The following is a 22,695-nucleotide window of genomic DNA, read 5'->3' as shown; positions in this document are numbered from 1 at the left end:
ATCTCAAACAGTTCATGGTCTTCCGTTCAACCCTCACTTGGTGTCATCTCGTGGTCCCTACTGAGCTCCATAATGCTCGCCATATAATCTTTTTGTTTGTTGTTTTCTCGTATTTCCTCCATATTAGTATCACTTTCCTTCTTAGTGGGAATATTCTCCGATTGCTGGTTTGTCCCGTTGTTTTCGACTTCTTCTTATAAGATCTATGTCTATAACAAATTCCCTGCTCCAGAAACTTTTCTAGATCTAAATTCTCCCTCTCTAGAATCTCAAACAGTTCATGGTCTTCCGTTCAACCCTCACTTGGTGTCATCTCGTGGTCCCTACTAAGCTCCATAATGCTCGGCATATAATCTTTTTGTTTGTTGTTTTCTCGTATTTCCTCCATATTAGTATCACTTTCCTTCTTAGTGGAAATATTCTCCGATTGCTGGTTTGTCCCGTTGTTTTCGACTTCTTCATATAAGATCTTGAAACTATTGTGACTCAGTTTTCCATCTTCATTAATTTTCTTTTGGTACCGCTTGCCTCCTTTCCCTTTACCCCCAACCTTAGTAAAACCTTTAGGAGCCTTGCTTGTAGTGGCTTTTGTATTTCTCTCCAGCTTGTTCAATGGGTAGTCCCTGTATAGGTTCCCGTGCTCATGGCGCTTACGACACCTAAATGGGACGTGTTCATAGTCCACCACCTGCACCCATTCCTCGTCATATACTTCTAAAATGATTGCATCTAGAAGTTCCCCAAATAAGTCCATCTCCACACATATTCGGGTGAAGGAGGTGTATTTGCCTCTTAGAGTAGCATCTGAGATCTTAATAAAATGCCCTAGCTTGTTGCCAATAGCCTCTAGAAACTCTGACAGCCAATAGTCTAAAGGACAGGAATAGAGTCTTATCCATACCAGCACCGAGGTGAAAGTTTCTCGTTCTGGGACAAAGTTCATTACAGCTAATAGTCTAAAGGACGGGAATAGAGTCTTATCCATACTAGCACCAAGGTGAAAGTTTCTCGTTCTGGGACAAATTTCATTACCCATGGTCTCATATAAAGGCCTATGGCTACGTAAAAATAGGGTCCTCCCTCAAACACTCTGTCTTTATCCTCTATGATTATGAACACCACCATGAGGGAGCCCTTGGACCCAAGGTGAAGGTCAATTTCCCCCTTCGGTTTCCAGTTATTCCTTCTCCATGCTTGCAAAGCCTTCTCCGTAGGCCAAATCCCCATAAATTTCCAGATAATAACATACTCAGACATGTGGTCTCTGTGTACCTACAGCGCTGGGTCACTTAAAAAGACTCGAGGAATAGTGGTCGACTTGGGTTTACAAACCCTTGATGTACTCATAGGAGCAACTTTCGAAATGCTAACCTCTATCCTCTTCTCCTTACTAGCTTCCTCATGATTCTCTTCTTGTCCTTGAGGTCTGATAGTTTCCGATTTTTTTGTATTCTTAGCCTCTGTTACCACTTCCATTGGCTTCTTGAAGTGATGCGATCCAACTCCCTTGCTTCTGTCCGCAACCACGTGACTGTAGGAGGACATTGATCTCCCTCCCCATGCCCCACCATGGTGACCAACGACAAAACCCTAAGAAAAAACCCTAAGTTCTCTGTTTCCCTAACCACCGTTCTTGCGAAAAAAAATCCCTCTTTAAGAGGAAGAATTTATAATACAAATATATTAACAACATTTTAATATATAAATTAAAAAAGTAACTTATAACGACTTACAATATTGTATATCCTTGCATAACCCAAAAAAAACTCAAAAAAATTATCCTAAATTCTATTAAAGAATTTCACTTTCAAGTAAACTCAAGATTAGATTTCACATTTGTATTAGACAACCCATAAATATATGAAGAAAATATAAAAATTACATATTTATATATTTATATTTATGTAAAATTGTTTTCTCCACTAGTAAAACATATCACAACGATATGAATCCCTTATGTTATTAAGGTTCTACGATATCAAAGCTCCAAAGTATAGTGGGTTCATGGAATAGGAATTTATGGGGCTTTGTTTTTCTTTTAAATTCATTAGATACCGTGAACATGGATTAATAATATTCTCATAAATATTGAATTTTGAAAGAATGGTACACGTGCCTATCTAATCAGAAATAAATGGGGAATTTGAATATGTGGTTTTTAAGGTAGACGAGTAGTTAAGGCGTGAGGGATTTTGAAACAAAGTTTACATAATTTTCTTTTTTTTTATTATATGGAAAATGATTATATCCTTTCCATCTGAAATTGTCAATATCATTGGAAGGCTAAAGCCAGAAGATCCCATGCCGCTAACGTCCAAATTTGAGTTGACAACTACTTGTGTAAGCACTAAAACCCACATGGTTTACATCCGATATCTGACATTGCTTTTAATCAATTGTCAGCAAGGGTTTTTCTTTAATAGTTTAATATTCGTATTTATCGATGATGGTTCGAGGAACCGATAACAACACACCGACAAGTCCATTGAAGAGCAAGAAGACGAAGTAGATATCGCTCCCCAGCTGACCCACGTGAAAAGTCTTCCCCCACCCAAAATCGACTTCTGTAAGCTCCAGTTTGGACCATTGTGCGATTACCAGACTTGCCACTGACTGTAATCATTAGTAAGGTTGGTCGTGGCCTTCTGCGCCATTTCACCGCATACAAAAATATTAGTTGTTAGTTGAACCTGCCTCCATGTACCTGCCTTAGCGTATTTACTCGACCCAATGCCGGACCCTTAACACCTGGAACGCCATAGCTCACCCAACAAGATTTACTCCCAACGGAGGAGAGCCAAGCCACAAATTAGCAAGCACAAGCTTTAGAGACTGACAGTCTATCTGGCCAAGCATGCTACCTCACAATCTCGAGACCCATCACTACGAAAACCCAGCTACTCAGCCATAGAAAAACAAACAACGCTCAAGTGTTAAGCATCAATCTATCATTTAAGAAGCCTATTACCGCTAGCGCTCGCTAAGTGATTTATGCCTTGTTTGATTTTGTGAGTGAATCGCCTATCTTATCACACATCTATGCATTCTAAGTCCCTATTTCGTGAATGATACATCAAAGTATGACTAATTTTTCCTATCCAACAATTGCTTGTCCAAGGTGTCCTCCAAATAGTCCACATGCAATTGTCCAAGGTGTCCTCCAAATAGTCCACATGCTTCTTTTCCATTGCCTCCCAGTTGATACTAAGACATCTTAGGCAATAGAGAATGAGTTGAATACTCTAACCTAAGCCCAATACTAGTCACATAATTAACTAGAGTAAAAACTTTGTCCAATATGTCCTCCAAATAGTCCACATGCTTCTCTTCCATTGCCTCAATGTTGATACTAAGACATGTTATGCCATAGAGAATGAGTTGAATATTCTAACCTCAGTCCAATATTAGTCACATAAGTAACTAAGGTATAAACTCTAGCCACAATACCTAACCTTATTGGCAAAACCCATTGGATCTCTAGTATAAAAATCTATTAAATATAATAATATTATTGAAAATTTCTTGAAAATTTATTTAAAGGATTATTATGGGACAACAAGCATATTTCTATTGAAATATATGTAAAGATATTTATTAATAAATATGTTGAAGATTGTAATATTTTATTTTTTTATTTTTTCATTTTTTAATTAGAATCAGAATTTTATATTAGTTGTAGATTTAGGTGAGGAACATAATAGCTACATCAAAGATTCAAAATGAAGAGGTTATTTATTATAGAAAGAAACAAAATATATCTATTACAAGAATAATCTTTTCAAAATACGAGATAAAGGCAATAACAAAATTGAGGCATCAAAATGTAAACACTTTCCAATAGACCTTTAAGAGCTCACACAGATTAATTATCATTTTTTTTAAGCAGTTGACGCATGGTAGCATCATTGTGGTCAGTTTTCATTTTCATTTCCATTTCTAGGGCCAGGTCATTGAGTTATGAAAATCCAACATTGGTATAATGAATGGAGATACTTGAATAAATTTAGCCACATTATTGATGGTGGAAACGAGTTGTATATTCTCCAACTATTGGCACAAGCCAGATAGTTCATCTTCAATCCAATGAATTAGGTTGTGATGATAAATGAAAATTTACATGGAAAAAGTGATGATTGAAACTAAATTGTTGTTGTTCAATTAGATGGCGTATATGTCTTCGTGTAATTGGTCCCACATTTGTTCTTGTTGAGAACTATAATTCCCAGACATTTTCAAGGAGAATAACAACTACCTAGTCCTCCAATTACAAACGTCTCAAATTGTGAATAATAAACTTCATGTTATGATAACACCATTGAATGGAGTCATAAATCCTATTTCCTAAGTTATTACTAAGAAGAATCAAAAGTAAACTCAACTACAAGAAAATGAGGAGAACAAGTAATGGCCATGTACACCTCAAGAGGGGCTCGTTGAAAAAGGAAATAGAAACACCAATTATGAGAACCATTAGCTAATAAGAAGACTATGTATATGTTGTTTCTAGTGACATGGACAATTTGTTTGATAGGCATTGAAAAGAGGTCCAAAACCATCAATTATGACTAACACTAACTAATAATGAAACATAGTACCTAATATTGATAGTGAAAGGATTGGATTTAATACCAAAAAATATTGAATCCTCAACATTCCACCAGGAAGTTGTGCTATTTCTTACATACTCAACTTTAAAGATCTCCAAAAGAAACCCTTAGGGTCACAAGAAATTTCCACATTGATGCCAATATGATGAATGAATCTCGATACAGGGCTCCCCTTAAATTGGATTTTGCTGATTTCGCTTCTAAAAAGTGCTGGAGGGAGCCATTTTGTGGGTTGTACACTAATAGCCCCCATAGGGCTTGAGTATATCATAATGACAAATATAATGAGGCTTTATTGACACAAGAATTGAATTAATGAGACTTAAGTTACAAGCCAAAGAAGGAACTCTCTAAGAGTCACCAAAGGGGTCACTTATGAGTTCACAATAGAGTCATAGTGCCCTATTCCCCACTTCTCCATCCCAAAAATAGATTAAAAAATAAAATTAAGCCTCATTCACAGAAGTTTTAATTAACATTGGATTCGCGTGCAAAGTAAAAATCCAAACATGAGAGCCAATGAAATACTTGCCATCCAAGGACAATCCCATTATGGGTAGGAAAAATGAGATTGCAAATATGTATATGATGTTAGTTTGCCTCCCTTACTCCCCTACTACAAAACTAATGAAACATAAGACCTCACATAATCCTAGAAGTAGATTGTTGAACAATGGAATTTTACATCCCAGCCAACAGACAAAACCGACATGTCAAAGAAACCTATGTAATGTACCCGTGGCACTTCTTAGACAAGCATAAATGACATGCTTTCATGCTCCAAACCAAGATATGTTGCCACACAACATATGGTTTTGATTGGTTTTGTCATTCATTCCAACCTTAGTAATTGAAGACTCTAAATATATGTCATTAACCTAGAGCTTCATTCATCAAAGCCCATGGAAAACCCCTGTTTCTCCACACTCGTTGAAATATTTGATGATGACAGTCAAAACAAATTCTCTCGATAACTTCATCATTTGATAGTTCTTTTCATGTTATTATCAATGGTTGGTTTTATGTTAGATGGTTCCTCTTGATTGTAAATATATAACTCAAAGTCACGATACCTCAGTACATGGGCTATTTCATTTATTTTGGGTTCACCAATGCCAATGACAAGTAAATATGGTTTAAAAAAAAAACTAAAAAAGCGAAGGCTTCAAGTAAAACCAAGTAATACACATATGGTAATGATATGATCAGCATGCTTAAAATAATTAAAAATATATATAAAAAAAACAGTGTCTATTGGATTATTAAAAGATCTTTATTGTGGACGAGGGAACCATTGATCACATTCTCCATAGAATCATGGATCACCATTATCCATTCACACAATGTTTTTTCTTGGAAATAAGATAGTGCATTACTTGGTAAACTGAAAGATTACAAAAAGGGTTGTGTGGGAATGGACCGAACACAAGACCAAGCTAAAAAGCTAGTGCTGGTCATAGCATAGGTTGTATTTACTATACGACCCAACAAAAGAGGGAACAAAGTACAATAGAGGAGCTGAGAGGTGCTTTCATTACAAAATTTTCAAAAATGAGAAATTAGAAGCCTAGAAAGGAAAAGAACACCTTGTGGGAGTCGACCATGCAGAAATTGCTAACCTTTGTGATAGACAGACTTTCGCAGAAGAAGAAGAACATACACTTGGGAAGAAAAACGGGGAAGGAAACTAACTGCATCACTCTTGGTGATCTGATAATGAGATCTAATATAATTAATAAGGTATTACAGACTCATGTGCATGGATTTTCCTATGTTATCTTATGCAATGGATTGATTAGATTGCAAAATACATAGACTATGAAGCAGTAAAAGACTATAATAGACAAACACATAAAAAGACACAACAAGTTTAATAAGGAGTTCACCCAATACTCTTGGGCTACATCTCCTGGTCCAGCCTTCAGTTGTGGTCTCTCTATTATGTCTTCAAGCAGAGTTTTACAATAGTATGAGCTCAATTTGAGACTTAATACACAACAGATATAACAATAAGAGTTTTCTTGAACCTCTCAAGCTTTTGCTGAGTACACAGACTCTTTAAAACACTCTCTGTCTCTGTCTTAGCTCTGTCTTGGCATTGCCTTCAATACTGCCTGCTCTATTTGCTCTCTGTCTACGACTTTAAATCCAATCTGTTATGCCTATTCGTTTCAGCTTCTCAGCTTTTAGTCTCCTTAGCCTTTGTCTGCTCGAATCCATCTTCTGGCGTTACACAATCATTGAATAACACATTAAGAGGAGGGGCCACCTATCCGGCAACGTAAGAGTGCCTCGAGACTTTAGAATCCTTTGAAATCCCAAAATGCGGTCGTTTTCTGTTAACATAGGACAATGCATTCAAACTATGAAATTCCACCAAAACACTATGTATCGGACTTCAAAAGTCCTTACATCTAGTCTATGCTCCTATCGGGTCCGCCCACAAGTCGTTATCACATATTGCTTCAGCCTTGCTCCAAGGTTCCCCTTTCTATTTTTGAAATACGTTAAAACTGTTAAAATGCATTAAAATGGCTTATGGCGAATCTAAAAATATATATAATAGCCTTAAGGAACCCTTTCAGGTCCGGCTTATCACATCGGCGCTTCACCCCTTGTCTTTCGTTTAATAAATGAAATACGCAAAATACATTAAGAATTCCTTTTCTGCGGATCTCAAATCTTATGAAATAATATTTATATCACCATCAAGTTCGGTTCATCGGGTAGCAGATGTGTATGTGTACATGCCTGCTCTTGTGTCTAGCCCTGTTTGCGATATCGCGATGCAAGTGATCGCAATCACTCATCGCGATAACCCTGGGAAATTGTAAGCGCTCTTGAAGTCTTCGATAATGATCATGTGATGCAACATGGCCGTCGATCTGCGCACTTGATCAACAGACCTAGTTGACTTCGCTGGTCGCCGTCGCGAGTGTTATGTAGTAAGCACCGACATCCGCTGATTGCCACTGCCGATGTGATTCACTGATCAGATTTGGACCGTTGATCAGCCAAATTTGACGGATACTATGCATTCCCTTGTTCAGACCTCCAATACTCTGTCTTTTTCTGTTTTCATGTGTTCTCGGCTCCCGATTGCATTTTCCACTATTTTGTGAAGGTTCGTTTATGCGATAATTTTGATTTTGGCATGATTTTAAGAGGTTTTGAAGACTTAGAGAGCATTTTAGGATCCATTTAGGTCACACCTTCCCACTGAAAAAAGGCTTTTGGACCACCAAAAGTTGGTTTTCAAGCATCGCTCAAGTGAGGATACAACTGCCTCACTTGCCCATTCTCTATCCATTTTGCACTGCTGGGTTTTGAACCCTTGAGTCCAATTCTTAAGTACTCAACATCCCCTCTGCGCATAGTTCTCACCTTCCTGTCCATAACTGTATCTTCTTGCAACTCATTGAGATATTCAGGCAACAGATCATCAATAGAAGGCAATTGACATTGCTCTTTGGGATCTTCAATTAATGAAGGTTCAAATAGTCTTAAATTTTCTGCATTTACCACTAAATAGATGTGCATGTATGCTGGCAGATCAAGGCAGAAAGCATTCTCTCCAATTTTCTCAGGTACCTTAAAAGGCCCATACATTATTGGCTTCAGCTTCTTTACTTCACCTTGCATTCTGTCCCTGTTGATATACAACCAGACTTGATCACCAACTTGGAAGCTATGCTCCATCCGATGCTTATCATGCCTTGCCTTGTACTTGGCTTGGCTCTTTTCCAGCTGTTCCTGCACTGCTTGGTGAATTTCTTGGATCTGTTCAGTCAACCTACTTTCTTTGTCCACATCATTGTGTCCAGCAACTGCTATGTCTTTTTCAAAGACAAAATCCAAGGGAGACCTTGGTATAAAACCAAAATAGGTCTCAAAAGGATATTTCTATGTAGAAGAATTTTTAGCATGGTTGTAAGCATGTTGCACATAACATAAATGTTCATCCCAAAGCTTGTGATGCTTGCTACAATAACCCCTAAGCAACTGGATCACTGTCCTCTTGAATACCTCTGTTTGGCCATGTATTTGTGGATGAAAGGCTGTGCTCTTCTTCAATCTGGTGTCCATCAATTCCCATAGACTTAACCGAAACTTCCCAACAAATCGGGAATCTCGATCAGATACTATGGAAGTGGGCAACCCAAAATGCACCTAGACATGCTGAAAGAACAATTTCATTGTTTGTTCAGTTGTAATCTGTTTATTACAAGTTATTAAAATACACATTTTGTTGAACCTGTCCACAATAACATACAAATAGTCATGACGTTTCCTAGATTTTGGCAATCCCCCAACAAAGTCCATGGAAATACTTTCCCAAGGACGGGAAGGGACTAGTAGTGGAATGTGCAAGCCTAGTTTTCTATTACTGGGCTTAGTTTTAGCACACATGATACACCCTCTTACATATCTAGAAACTGTTTCATGCATTCTTGGCCAATAGCAGTATCTTTGCAGCTGTGCAACCGTTTTTCTTACACTAAAATGACCTGATATTAGAGAAGTATGTGCTTCCCTAATTATGTTGACTCTTTCAATTTGTGGAATGCATAGCTTTCCCAAATGATACAAGAGTTGGTCTTTAACATAGTAATCCAATTCTTCTACCTTTTTGCCATTACTTAAAGTTGCATATACATCTTTAAAGTTTATATCTTGAGCATATTGTTCAATGTAACTTTCATGCATTATGGAATTATGCTTAGGTATAGTAGATGCATTTATGATTGGTCGGGACAACATATCTACAACTTTATTGTGTATGCCCTTTTTATATCTGATGACTAAATGAAACTGTTGTAGGAAACCCATCCACCTATAGTGTCTTGATTGCTGCAATTTAGTTTGTGAGTGCAAATACTAAAGTGGCTGATGATCAGTATGTATGATTGTTTCTTTGCCCATTAAGTAATGTTTCCACTTTTCACACTCTAGACTAATGCATATAATTCTTTATCATATGTAGGCTAATTAACTACTACAGAATTAAAAGTCTTAGAATGGTAGCATATGGGTTTACCATGTTGTGTCAACACTGCTCCCATGGCATAGTCACTGACATCTATTTCGATCTCAAACGGTCTTTGAAGATTTGGCAATGCTAGTATTGGTGCTGTACTAATTTTTTCTTTCAAGGTGTCGAAGGCTTTCTGCTGTTTTCCTCCCCATTGAAACACCTTGTTTAATCCTGTTAAAGCATGTAAGGGAGTTGCAATTAAGGAAAAGTTAGCAATAAACTTTCTCCAATATTATGCTGCTCCTAGGAAGCTTCTAACTTCTATAGCATATTGGGGTTTAGGCTAGTTTACAATGACTGCAACCTTAGAGGGATCTCTCTTCAATTTACCACCCCCTACAATATGACCCAAATAATTCAAATATGTTTTTCCAAATTCGCATTTTGATAATTTAACATAGAGATTTTCTTTCTTCAAAACATCTAGAGTTTGCTTTACATGCTTCAATGTTCTTCCCATGTTTTACTGAAAACAAGAATGTCACCCAAATATAAAATTACAAAATCATCAATAAAAGGCCTGAGTACATCGTTCATAACTCTCATGAAAGTGGCAGGAGCATTAGTTAAGTCGAAAGGCATAACTAGCCATTCATACATAGCTTACTTTGTTTTGAAAGTAGTCTTCCATGCATCTTGCTCTGCTACTCTGACCTGATGGTAACCACTACGCAAGTCCAACTTGGAAAAGTAAACAGCTTCTTTCAGCTGATCCAATAGATCATCAATGGGAGGAAGGGGATAATGATTCTTGATCGTTATTTTATTCAATGCTCTGTAATCAATGCACAACCTCCACGAACCATCGTTCTTCCTCACCAACACGATTGGAGATCCACATGGTGATGTGCTTTGCCTTATGAAACCTTTCTCGAGCAGCTCCTGTACTTGCCTCTTGATCTCTGCGTTCTCTAAAGCGGATAACCTATACATTCCAATGTTAGGCAATGGAGCATCTTGCTGCAAATTAATATCATGTACAATTTCCCTTTTGGGTGGTAGACCTTTAGGTTCTTGAAATAGGATATCATATTCTGAAACAGTTTTTTCTAAATCAGCTTGCTGTTGAGCATCACAATCTTCAAATACATTGGTTTTATCAGTTTTCTTTTCCTTTACAGCGATTAATAAAAATTTCTTGCATGAATTTACAATTCTTTTCATCTACCCTGAGTTTATGAGAGTATAATTATTCTTGAGTTTATGAGCTCTTACAATATATTCTATTCCATCTTTAATGAGTTGATACTTATTTTCATCTCTATAGAAAATGGCTTTTCTATCATACAAGTAAGGACTTCCTAAAACAATTCCACATATATCCAAGGTAACGATATCTAACTCAACCTCATCTACAAATGCTGACCCAAAAGATCCCCTAGGTTTGCATTGACTAGTCACTTGTAGCTTTGCTTTATAACATACCCAACCTAATGGATATGGCTTCTTGTGAGGTGTGGTTAGTAATCCTAGCTTCTTGACAATTGCTTCAGAAATTAAGTTTACTTGTGAGCCACTATCAAACAAAGTATCAACCTTTTGATGCTTGGAAATAACTCTAATATGAAAAAGCTCATGTCTTTTCCTCTCATTTTCTTCACTATCGATAGTTTGTGTAGAATTAGTAGTAGATGCTTCAGAATTTTTACCTTTTATACGTATGGCTGCAATTGTTGTTTCATCACTTGAGTCTGACCCCAAATCTTTCTGTATAGCAGCAGCAGTCTTCCTCTTCTTGCCATTGAACTTCTTGGGTTTCAGCTCCGGATGCAAAGACCAGCAATGTTCATCATCATGTCCATCCTTCTTGCAGTGAGTGCATGGAGGTTTGGTTTTCTGTACAGAATTTGCCTTCCTCTCTCTCCATTTTTTCTTCCTCTTTTCCTTGTTTTTTCTTGCAGTGGGTTTTGATGATCCCCCAATCTCTGGGTTCATACTCTTTCCTCTAGCCTCTTGATGGGTAGCCTAAACAGACACTTCATCTATGCTAGTAGGGTTAAACATGAGAATGGTGTGCCACAAATAGCTGTGTAGACCACCTATATACTTCAACAAAGTTTCAGGTGAGACTAAAGAAATGCCTAGAATTAAAGATCTTTTTCTGAATTCTTGGGTGTAGCTTTGTACACTTTTCCCCTTTAACTGGAAAATATTTTGCCAACTCATCATGGCTTGCTGCATATAAGCTAGTGGATAGAATTTTTTTTTAATTACAGAAACAAATTCACTCCAAACAGAAAGAATTTTACCATGCTTCTTCAACTCAGCTTCTATCCTGCCTTCCCACCATACCAAGGCAGTTCCTCCAAGGCGTAAGGTGGCCAGCTGAATTTTACTTCTGTCTAAATCAATGTTTTTCACCCTGCAATACAAATCAATCTGTCTAATCTAGTTATCTAGCTTCTCTGCATTTAACTCTCCATCATATATTGGCAAATCAAATTTAACATCTAATTTAATCAAAGATGTTTTCTTTTTATTTTCAAGGTTATCAAGAGGTGTGGATAGAGGAGCCTCTTTTCCTTTCACTTTGCCTTCAGAATGGCCATCTCGAAGAGATTCTTCTATTCCTTTTTCTTGTTTTGAGGTTGAAAAATCTTCACCTCTACCTTTCATAAATTCTCGATACATCTCTTTTACCATGGCTCTCATGATCATGAAGCTGTCCATGAACTGAGAGTCTGATTCCAAGGGAGTTTCTTTTGCCATTTTCTTCGTATGGTAGACTCTTCCTATTTTTGGGTTAGCTTCAACCAATTCTCCTTCTCCTAATTTGAGCTTTGACGTAGTTATCATTCATCAATCTAGCACAAGCTTGTATAACCTTAGCAACCTAAAGCTTTGATACTACTTGATCTGATAATGAGATCTAAGACAATTAATAAGGTATTACAGACTCATGTGCATGGATTTTCCTATGTTATCTTATGCAATAGATCGATCAGATTGTGAAATACATAGACTATGAAGTAGTAAAAGACTATAATAGACAAGCACATAAAAAAACACAGTGAGCTTAATAAGGAATTCACCCAATACTCCTAGGCTACATCTCCTGGTCTAGCCTTCAGTGGTGGCCTCTCTATTATGTCTTCAAGCAGAGTTTTACAACAGTATGAGCTCAATTTGAGACTCAATACACAACAGATATAACAATAAGAGTTTGCTTGAACCTCTCAAGCTTTCTCTGAGTACACAGACTCTCTGAAACACTCTCTGTCTCTGTCTCATCTCTATCTCGGCACTACCTTCAATAATGCCTGCTATGTTTTCTCTATGTCTACATCTTTAAAGTCAATCTGCTCTGCCTGTTCATTTCAACTTCTCAGCTTTTAGTCTCCCCAGCCTCTGTCCGCTCAAATCCCTCTTCTGGCATTACACAATCATTGCATAACACATTAAGAGGAGGTGGCCACCTATTTGACAGTGTAAGAGTGCCTCGGGACTTTGGAATCCTTAGAAATCCCAAAACGTGATCGTTTTCTGTTAACATAGGAAAATGCATTCAAACTGTGAAATTCCACCAAAACACTATGTATTAGACTTCAAAATTCCTTACATCCAATCTATGCTCCTATCGGGTCCACCCACAAGTTGCTGTAGCATATCGCTTCGGCCTTACTGTAAGGTTCCCCTTTGTATTTTTGAAATATGTTAAAACTGCAAAAATGCATTGAAATGGCGTATGGTGGATCTGAAATAATATATAATAGCCTTAAGGAACCATTTTGGGTCCTGCTTATTGCATCGGTGCTTCACCCCTTGTCTTTCGTTTAATAAGCGAAATACACAAAATACATTTAGAATTCCTTTTCTATGAATCTCAAGTCTTATGAAATAATATTTATATCACCGTCAGGTCCATTTCATCGGGTCGTAGATGTGTATGTGTACATGCCCGCTCCTCTATGTAGCCCTGATTGCGATATCACAATCGCTCATCGCGATAACCCCGGACTGTTGTAAGCACTCTTGAAATCTCTGATAGCGACCCTGCAATGCAACATGGCTATTCGATCTACGTGCTTGATCGACGGTCCTAGTTGACTCCGTCGGTCACCATCGCAAGTGTTATGTAGTAAGCACCAACATCCACTGATTTCCACCGCCGATGTGATTCGCCGATCAGATCTAGACCGTTGATCAACTAGATCTGACGGTGACTGTGCATTCCCTTGTTCAGACCTTCGATACTCTGTCTTTTTCTATTTTCACGTGTTCTTGGCTCATGATTTCATTTTCCGCTGTTTTGTCAATGTTCGTTTATGCGATAATTTTGATTTTGGCATGATTTTAAGAGGTTTTTGAAGATGTAGAGAGCATTTTAGGATCCATTTGGATCACCTGGTTGGTGGTGACCTAATCCTCATCCAAATGAGAGAGCTTCCCTCCTACTATGCGGTGATGACCCAATGACTTGTGGAGGCCCAAGGGTCCTCTATTATGAAACTAGCTCAAGAAAAGATAGAAAAGATAGATCAACGACTTAGGATTCAACCTCTTCGAGGGGGAAACCTCCTTTACATTACATAAATGAACAATTCTTGGATGATACAAATGAAAAGACCTCCTTTCTATATATAGGAGTCTAAGGGGTCATAACATAATCAGAGCCGACATAACAATAATAATGTAAGGGCACAATAATAACAATAGTGGGCTTCTATGTGGCACAATAGTAACAATATGGGCACTACATGGGTACATCAATATAATAAGTGGGTTGTACTAATAACAATAAGGGGTTACACTAGTAGTATAGGGGCCTAACATGCCCCTCTCCTTCAAAAAGTGTTGTCCTAAATGCTTGAGTAGTTCTTGATGCTTCTGTATAAAATTATTGTCCTCCCATGTGGAATCTTCAGCGGGTAAGTTCTTCTACTTGATGAGATACTCTGAAATTGATCGATTTCGTAGCTGTCGGGTTCTTGTTTCTATGACTGCTCCAAGTTCCAATATGATTTTTCCTCCTTCAATTTCTGGCAATATTGTTTGAATTGGGATTTTTTGCAACTTTTGAATAAATGGCCATACTTCTTTGTCCTTCTTCCATTCATACCTTGCTTCATTTATCCAATCTGGTTGGATAATAGAAATAGCACAAAACAATGCGTCCACATCCTCATCCTTGAAGAGTCTTACCATTCGGTAATGTAAGGCCTCCGGGTGATTGTGCGATAGGCGTCAGGCGAAGTCGCCGTGCACGAGGGCGCGGGTGGGCACGTGGGCACACGACGGGCGCGCAACAAACGCAAGTGCGACAGGAGTGTGGAAGAAATGCAACGATACCGTGAACGACAATGTGACAAAACCATGGAGCAGATTATGACACTTAGAAATGCGGCTAAGTGTTGGGAGTTTTAAATTGCGACTTGGAGAAGGCATGCATTGAGGCATGGCCGACGGTAAAGGAGCATCTTAAAGTGCGTTGGGGGCGCATGTTAGTGGCTTTGGGGGTCGGCCAAGGGGCTGCACACCCCATGTAAACCCACGCAAGAAGCATATAAATGTATGAGCATGAGAGCTCATAACTCATCAACGAATCATTCACTCTTACATCTTCGCAAGGAGCAAGAAGGAAGTGCGCAAGTCAAGAGGGAGCTGCGCATATCTCATGCGCATTTCTCCAAGAGGATTTTACACTTGGTTGAAGTCTTGTGATCAGGTCGAAGGTTGGGCAAGTGTGCCCGGGGTGGATTCTGAAGTACGGTTTTGGTGTAGGACTTGGCTTGGGATTTTAGGTGGCTCGGGTGAGCACCTTCCTTTGTGCAAGAGGTGCACAAGACTGTTGTAAAAGGAAAGGTTGCCTCTCTTTGTATTATGTGGTTAAGTGTGAGACTTGGTTCGGCCAAGACACACTTGTATTGTAAACTGATATTCTTAATAAAATTGTCGGGCAGACTCACATTACGGGGAGTTGCCCCTCTCCTTTATACTTGTTGCAATTGTTATTGTTCTTGGTATAATTGCATGATGATAATGAATGAGTATGGGCTTCATTAAGTATAAAGGATAATTATGTTTACTTGGTTGTGAAACATAAGCTAAGTAATGTTAACATGAAAGTAGGCGTAGTCCACGAATGTTAGTATTGGTGAAAAGAAAGCGTTCGGTGGTGCGCACCTTGCTACAAGCGGTTGGAAGACTACCGCAGGTGTAGGGGTGTGACAGTTGGTATCAGAGCTCGGTCTAGAGCCGGTGAGCAGGGTTTCTCGTGACAGTGGAAGTAGGTTTAGTAGAGGTGAAGCTTAGTGCTTGGACCAAGCTGAACGACAAGGCATGGCAAGTTTGGGAGAAGGTGAAGGGAAGCTCTTGCTTACCTTATACAGGTTGAAGAAGTTGAAGGAAGAGAATCCCCGGATCCGAAAGGAACTTGAAGTCTTGGAAAAGAATGTTGAGGAAGAACTTCTTCAACTTGGTTGGACAATGGAGCAAGGTGAAGTTGCAGGTTGTGCTATCAAGGAGAGGAAGTGATGATAGTTGAACATGTTGCAGACATGACAATGATGGAAAATGAACTTGAGGATGATCAAGTTGGACCAGGATCGTGCAGTTTGTGGACATGGATGAATGAGGATACTCATATGGAGGAACCTCATGATGATGAAGTAAGTTGTTGCAGGACTTGTTGGGGCTGCTTGTGACCTTATGGTAGAAGGTGCAAAGGCCCTTGACAAGGGAGGAACATGATGATCGTTGTGGAGGATTGGATCATGCTTTAGCCACATTGGCTAAGTGCCCGGCATGACTCATGGACAGATTGGAGGGCACACTCTTGGGTGGACTTCTCATGGCTGAGACCAAGAGATAGTCTTGGTGGACACTTTGGTGGAGGAGCTATGATGGAAGAGACTCATGACATGATGATATGGTTGGGTGACCGAGTTCAATAGACCGAAGATTGAAGATAGCAGCTTGGATGAGGATGACCGATTGTTGTGATGGGTCTACTTGGTTGGACTACATGGGCAACTTAGTCATGGACATTAGGTTGGAGGCATCGAGCATGGCAGTCTTATGCAGGGACATTATGTGGGAGCACTTGTAGAGGTGTCACTTATGGACATCCAATGAGGAGTGCCAAGGCGGGGATGTTGTGCAGATGGATTTTCTAGTGCGACATGGAGACTTATTACTTATGAGTTGATGGAGAGGTTGTGCACTCTTGTACAACAAGGCCATGGACTTGGGTGAATTTGTGAGAATACTATGGAGCTCATGATGACATGAGGTTGTGACTTTTAGGGACTTCATATATGGTGGACTTAGAGGATTTGATGCATTGAGGAGCTGAGGTCAGAGACTTTGATGCAGTATGGGATGCATACTTCCAAAGTACATGTATGGACATGGCTTGGAAGAGTGACTTGATGTGGAGGATCGATATGAGACACTTTGGAGTGATGGAGTTACGATGACGATGATGCCTTGACTTGGGCATGGGTTGAGCCGAGACTCAACTACTTTTGGCACATGAGAGTTGATTGATCTATGATCACGGGCAGCACATGGATAGATGAGACAGGTATATACTTGTTTCTATGGGAGACTTGAGGGATGGCACATTGCAGATATGATGGAGGTTGCTTCATGGACCTGGATGTGACACATTGAGAGTCGATGTTTGAGGAGAGGGTCTCTTCATATGGAGGAGACACACATATAGATGATGATGTTGGGATAGATGTGGTTGATTTCATGTAGCACATTAACACCAAACATCATGGACAACATGTTGCAGATGAGGTGGATGGAGTTCCATGGACCTGAGCATGGATTGTGGAGATAGATTCTTGATGAGTCGAGGATGTGGCAGATGTTTGAGGAACAACTGATGATGGCATGAGGATGTTCACTCTCACGGTTTGAGCATGATAGTTGGACTGATCACCCGACTAGTTCGAGACATGAGGGCATGCAGTGGGTAGAGATGTGTTAGCATTATGTTGGAGTATCATGGCAGTAGTTCACATGAGGACACATGATGAAGACAGGAGGTCAATAATCATGGATCGAGATGACATCTGATGGAGAGCATACCATGGAGGTGCATACCTTGGTATGGTGAGCTTGGTGGCAGTTGGTCACCAAGTCGAGAATGATGGAGATGAGGCTCTACATATGTTGCAAGGATGTTTGCTTTGTGTGGAGAAATCAACATCGTGGATCATGATGATCTTGGTGCATGGCTACCGGGATGGTATGTTGTCGAGGACGACAACGATTTCAGGTGGAGGAGGATGTAAGGCCTCCGGGCGATTGTGCGACGGGCACCGGGCGAAGTCGCCATGCACGAGGGTGCGGGCGGGCGCGCGGGCACATGATGGGCGCGCGACAAACGCAAATGCGACGGGAGTGCGGAAGAAATGCGACGATTCCGTGAACGACAATGCGACGAAACCATGGAGCAGATTACGACACTTAGAAATGCGGCTAAGTGTTGGGAGTTTTATATTGCGACTTGGAGAAGGCGTGGATTGAGGCATGGCCGACGGCAGAGGAGCATCTTAAAGTGTGTTGGGGGCGCATGTTAGTGGCTTTAGGGGTCGGCCAAGGGGCTGCACACCCCATGTAAACCCACGCAAGAAGCATATAAATGTATGAGCATGAGAGCTCATAACTCATCAACGAATCATTCACTCTTAAATCTTCGCAAGGAGCAAGAAGGAAGAGCACAAGTCAAGAGGGAGCTGCACATATCTCATGCGCATTGCTCCAAGAGGATTGTACACTTGGTTGAAGTCTTGTGATCAGGTCTAAGGTTGGGCAAGTGTGCCTGGGGTGGATTCTGAAGTATGGTTTTGGTGTAGGACTTGGCTTGGGATTTTAGGTGGCTCGGGTGAGCACCTTCCTTTGTGCAAGAGGTGTACAAGACTGTTGTAAAAGGCAAGGTTACCTCTCTTTGTATTATTCGGTTAAGTGTGAGACTTGGTTCGGCCAAGACACACTTGTATTGTAAACTGATATTCTTAATAAAATTTTCGGGCAGACTCACATTACGGGGAGTTGCCCCTCCCCTTTATACTTGTTGCAATTGTTATTGTTCTTGGTATAATTGCATGATGATAATGGATGAGTATGGGCTTCATTAAGTATAAAGGATAATTATGTTTACTTGGTTGTGAAACACAAGCTAAGTAATGTTAACATGAAAGTAAGTGTAGTCCACGAATGTTAGTATTGGTGAAAAGAAAGCGTTCGGTGGTGCCGCACCTTGCTACAAGCAGTTGGAAGACTACCGCAGGTGTAGGGCCGTGACAGGTAAGGTCGACATTTTTTAAGTGCATGTAGTATTGCCAACATTTCCTTCTCATAAATAGCTTGCTTGAGATGTAGCAGTAAAAATACCCAATCACCTACATCAAAACATTTTTCACTACGGTGTTGATCTACCTGTTGTTTCGTTTGATTTTGCACTGAAGTGGCTTTATCCTCTAAAAGTTGGAGAACTTGTTGTTGATGCTCAATGTGATCTTTCTCTACTTGAACCTTTTTCTTCTTAATATATCCTTCTATCTCTAGTTTTTGAGGAGTGGTAATTTCTTCCAATCCTTTACAAGATATGGTCGAATTCATTTCTTGATGCTCGATGTGATCTTTCACTTCTTGAACATTTTTCTTCTTGATATGTCCTTCTATCTTGATAGTTTGAGGAGTGGTAATTTTGACCAATGAATTACAAGATATGGTTGGATTCATTTCTTCTTTCTCGATGTTATATTTCACTTCTTTCACCTTTTTCTTCTTGATATGTCCTTCTATCTTGATAGTTTAAGGAGTGGTAATTTCGACCAATGAATTACAAGATATGGTTGGGTTCATTTCTTCTTTCTCAATGTGATCTTTCACTTCTTGCACCTTTTTCTTCTTGATATGTCTTTCTATCTTGAGAGTTTGAGGATTGGTAAATCTTGCCAATGCCTTACAACATATGGTCTGATTCATTTCTTCTTTCTTTGGGGTGGGGTCCTGGCATATATCTTCTGCTTTTGATGTTTCTGGATCCTTTCCTTCCTCCTCTTCATATTCTATGTAAAATAACTTCCTCTCAGCACACTTATGACCTTTAGTGCATTTGCTATCACAATTGTAACAAAGCCCTTTTTCTCCCTTTTCTTCCAATTGTTGTGGTGTAACCCTTGTAGGTTGTGGTAGGCTAGGAGAAACAACACTTCCACCTTTATAGTAGTGAGGGGTATGCTTCTTGGTTTCCATAATTTTTCTTTCCACTATGTCACAAAGCCCTTTTACTCTTTCCAATTGTTGTGGTGTTGCTCTAAAGAGGGTGTTGCTCTTTGTATCCTCATAATGTGATATCATTTCCTCCGTGAAAATTGACCAGGTAACAAGTTTTTTACGAGAACAAAGCCCTTCATACCATAAAAATTGATCCGGTTCTAAATATGAAGATGCAATACATACCTTTTGTAACAGTGGTACACCATGTAGGTCAAAATATTGCTCCATCTGAAGTATCCAATTTACCAGATCCTTGCCATCAAACTTCCTCATCTTGATTTTTCTTGATTTTAGGAGCTCGATCTTGAAACGACTGTAACTCTGTACTTTTGGATCTTTAAGTTCTGAAATTGCAACCTGTAGTAGCCCTCTGTGTGCTCTTTCCAATGCCACAAGTCTGACCCAAATTGGATTCTCCAAGGAAGAGTTATGCGAAATCTCCCACAGTGACTTGATTATAGACTAGTTCAGTAGAGCGAACTTGTACGACGCACCACGAGTCACTGTTTCAACCTTTGGATCTAAAAAATGCATACAAGAAACGACAGTCCGTCCTATTTCTGTACCTTCTTACAAAATTTCAATCTGATCCTCAGAGAGAAAGTTATGATGATTTTCCCCAGGTCACCTGTTTGGAATGTAATTCAGGAGTCTGCAAAAAGACCAACTTCCTCAGATCATATCTCCGCAAATATAGCGCGAAAAGCTCTGAAATTTGGACCCGAGATTCGGCGCGATATCTTCTCAAATGGGTTTTTTTGAAACTTCTGAAACATCGCATAAAAAAAAGTTATAGCAAAAATTCCACAATGACCTGTTTGGAGCAGCGAAACCCTAGAATCCAAAGCTCTGATACCAAATTTTATGAAACCAGCTCAAGAAAAGATAGAAAAGATAGATCAACGCCTTAGAATTCAGCCTCTTCGAGGGGGCAACCTCCTTTACATTACATAAATGAACAATTCTTGGATGATACAAATGAAAAGACCTCCTTTCGATATATAGGAGTCTAAGCGGTCATAACATAATCAGAGCCGACATAACAATAATAATGTAAGGGCACAATAATAACAATAATGGGCTTCTATGTGGCACAATAGTAACAATATGGGCACTACATGGGTACATCAATATAATAAGTGGGTTGTACTAATAACAATAAGGGGTTACACTAGTAGTATAGGGGCCTAACATCCTCTTTCTTAATGCTTGGGGATCCTTCAGCGGTTGAATGGACCTTCACTGTCGACTTCTTATTGATGATAGTATAATTCGTAGCATCCTGAGTGATAAATCTACAATGGTGGATGGCTTCTACATACACTACAAACTTTTCAGTGAGCCGATCAATCTTAGTTTCCAGAGTCTTGGAGCGCTCCTCTTGTTCCTGCATAGCAAGCCCCATGATGGTCTTCATTTTTCACCATGTTTCAATTGTTCGCACGTAGAGGTTTTCACGTCACTAGGTGAGAGCAGGATCCCCAATCCAAGAAAATTCCGCATCAACCTCCTCCATGGTGACCTCTCTACGGAGAATATTGGCATGGACCTTTAAGTCTAAAATTCGTTGTTGAGTTTCTGGGTTAACCACCACCGTGTAGCATAAAGTTGCACACCTAGCAGTAGTCTCCACGCGAGTGGTAGGGGCTGGGCCCAAGGACTTCCAACGGAAGGCTACGCGACTGCGTGCACCTCCCTTACTTGGACCTGGGGTGGAGCCATTCCTCGGAGCCATGAGAGAAACAAAGGGACTAGAATCTAGGGGGAACTAGAGAGCGAGGGGAAAACAGAGGAGGGAAAAGATAGTGAGAGGAATGAGGGAGAGAAGGGCGAGGGGTGAATTTATAGATTTGAGGACGTGGAGGGAGACCAAAATGAGGGAGAGGGGGCAGGAAGGGGAAGCATGTGGATATTTGAGGAGGAGCAAAGGAGTAATGGAAGAGCAGAGAGGATGAGATTGAGAGACAACAGTCACACAAGGGAGAGGGAAGGTGGCATCGTGGGCTCTGGAGAAAGGCGAGCCAAGGATGAGTCTATACTCAGGCACCCTCCACCTGTCCTTCTCATTGAGCAAAGAATCCATGTCGTAGTGATGAAAAGCACGTGAAAATTTATTATTCTATAGAGTACTTATCCTCTTCATTGATTGATGTGCATTGTTGATGGAGTTCCCCTTCCTCCAATTCCTACCACACTCGGGAATTCAAGTGTAGGGTACCAGTCGTACCATCATTCACTAGTGTGTCCACGGAATTTATTTCCTTTCCTTTTGATTGCTTGAAAGTGGAGACCTGCTATGCTATCAATTGCATGCTTGATTCATTGTATTATTTTGTTTAGGGGCCAATTTTTCGAGATGTTTTCCACCTTGAAACCCTGCGAAAGTTTTTTTTTCCAATTTCGGTAGCCAGATTGGAATCTCCTTCAACTATTAGAGGATTGAGCTTTAGGTTGTGCACTATGGCGATGAAATGTTCCAAGGCATGAAGTTCAGCAGAATTGTTGGTGGCTGAACCTATATTTCCCTCATAAATCCATATTATCTCATCTTTAGAGTTTATGAAGACCCCTCCAAAACCTATTGGGCCTGGATGCCCTTTAGTTGCGCCATCGTCATTGATCTTCAAATTCCCCTGCTCTAGGAGCTACCACGTGTTAGTTTTATTATCATTCCTCGAGAAGGGAGTGACTTCACGCACCTTGATATGAAGGAGATCCAACATTGAGAGAATTTTCAGTTCGCAGAGGGTTGGAGGGGCTTTGACAGTCTGAGTGGCTTTGACAGTTTGAGTGGCTAGAGAGGTCATTGTTTCA

This window comes from Pinus tabuliformis, chromosome Q (assembly GCF_031772625.1).
Source record: "Pinus tabuliformis cultivar Carrire ecotype Pingquan chromosome Q, CPIR1, whole genome shotgun sequence".
Lineage (NCBI taxonomy): Eukaryota > Viridiplantae > Streptophyta > Pinopsida > Pinales > Pinaceae > Pinus > Pinus tabuliformis.
The sequence above is the reverse complement of the archived record's forward strand: the minus strand, read 5'-3'. Positions refer to the sequence as shown.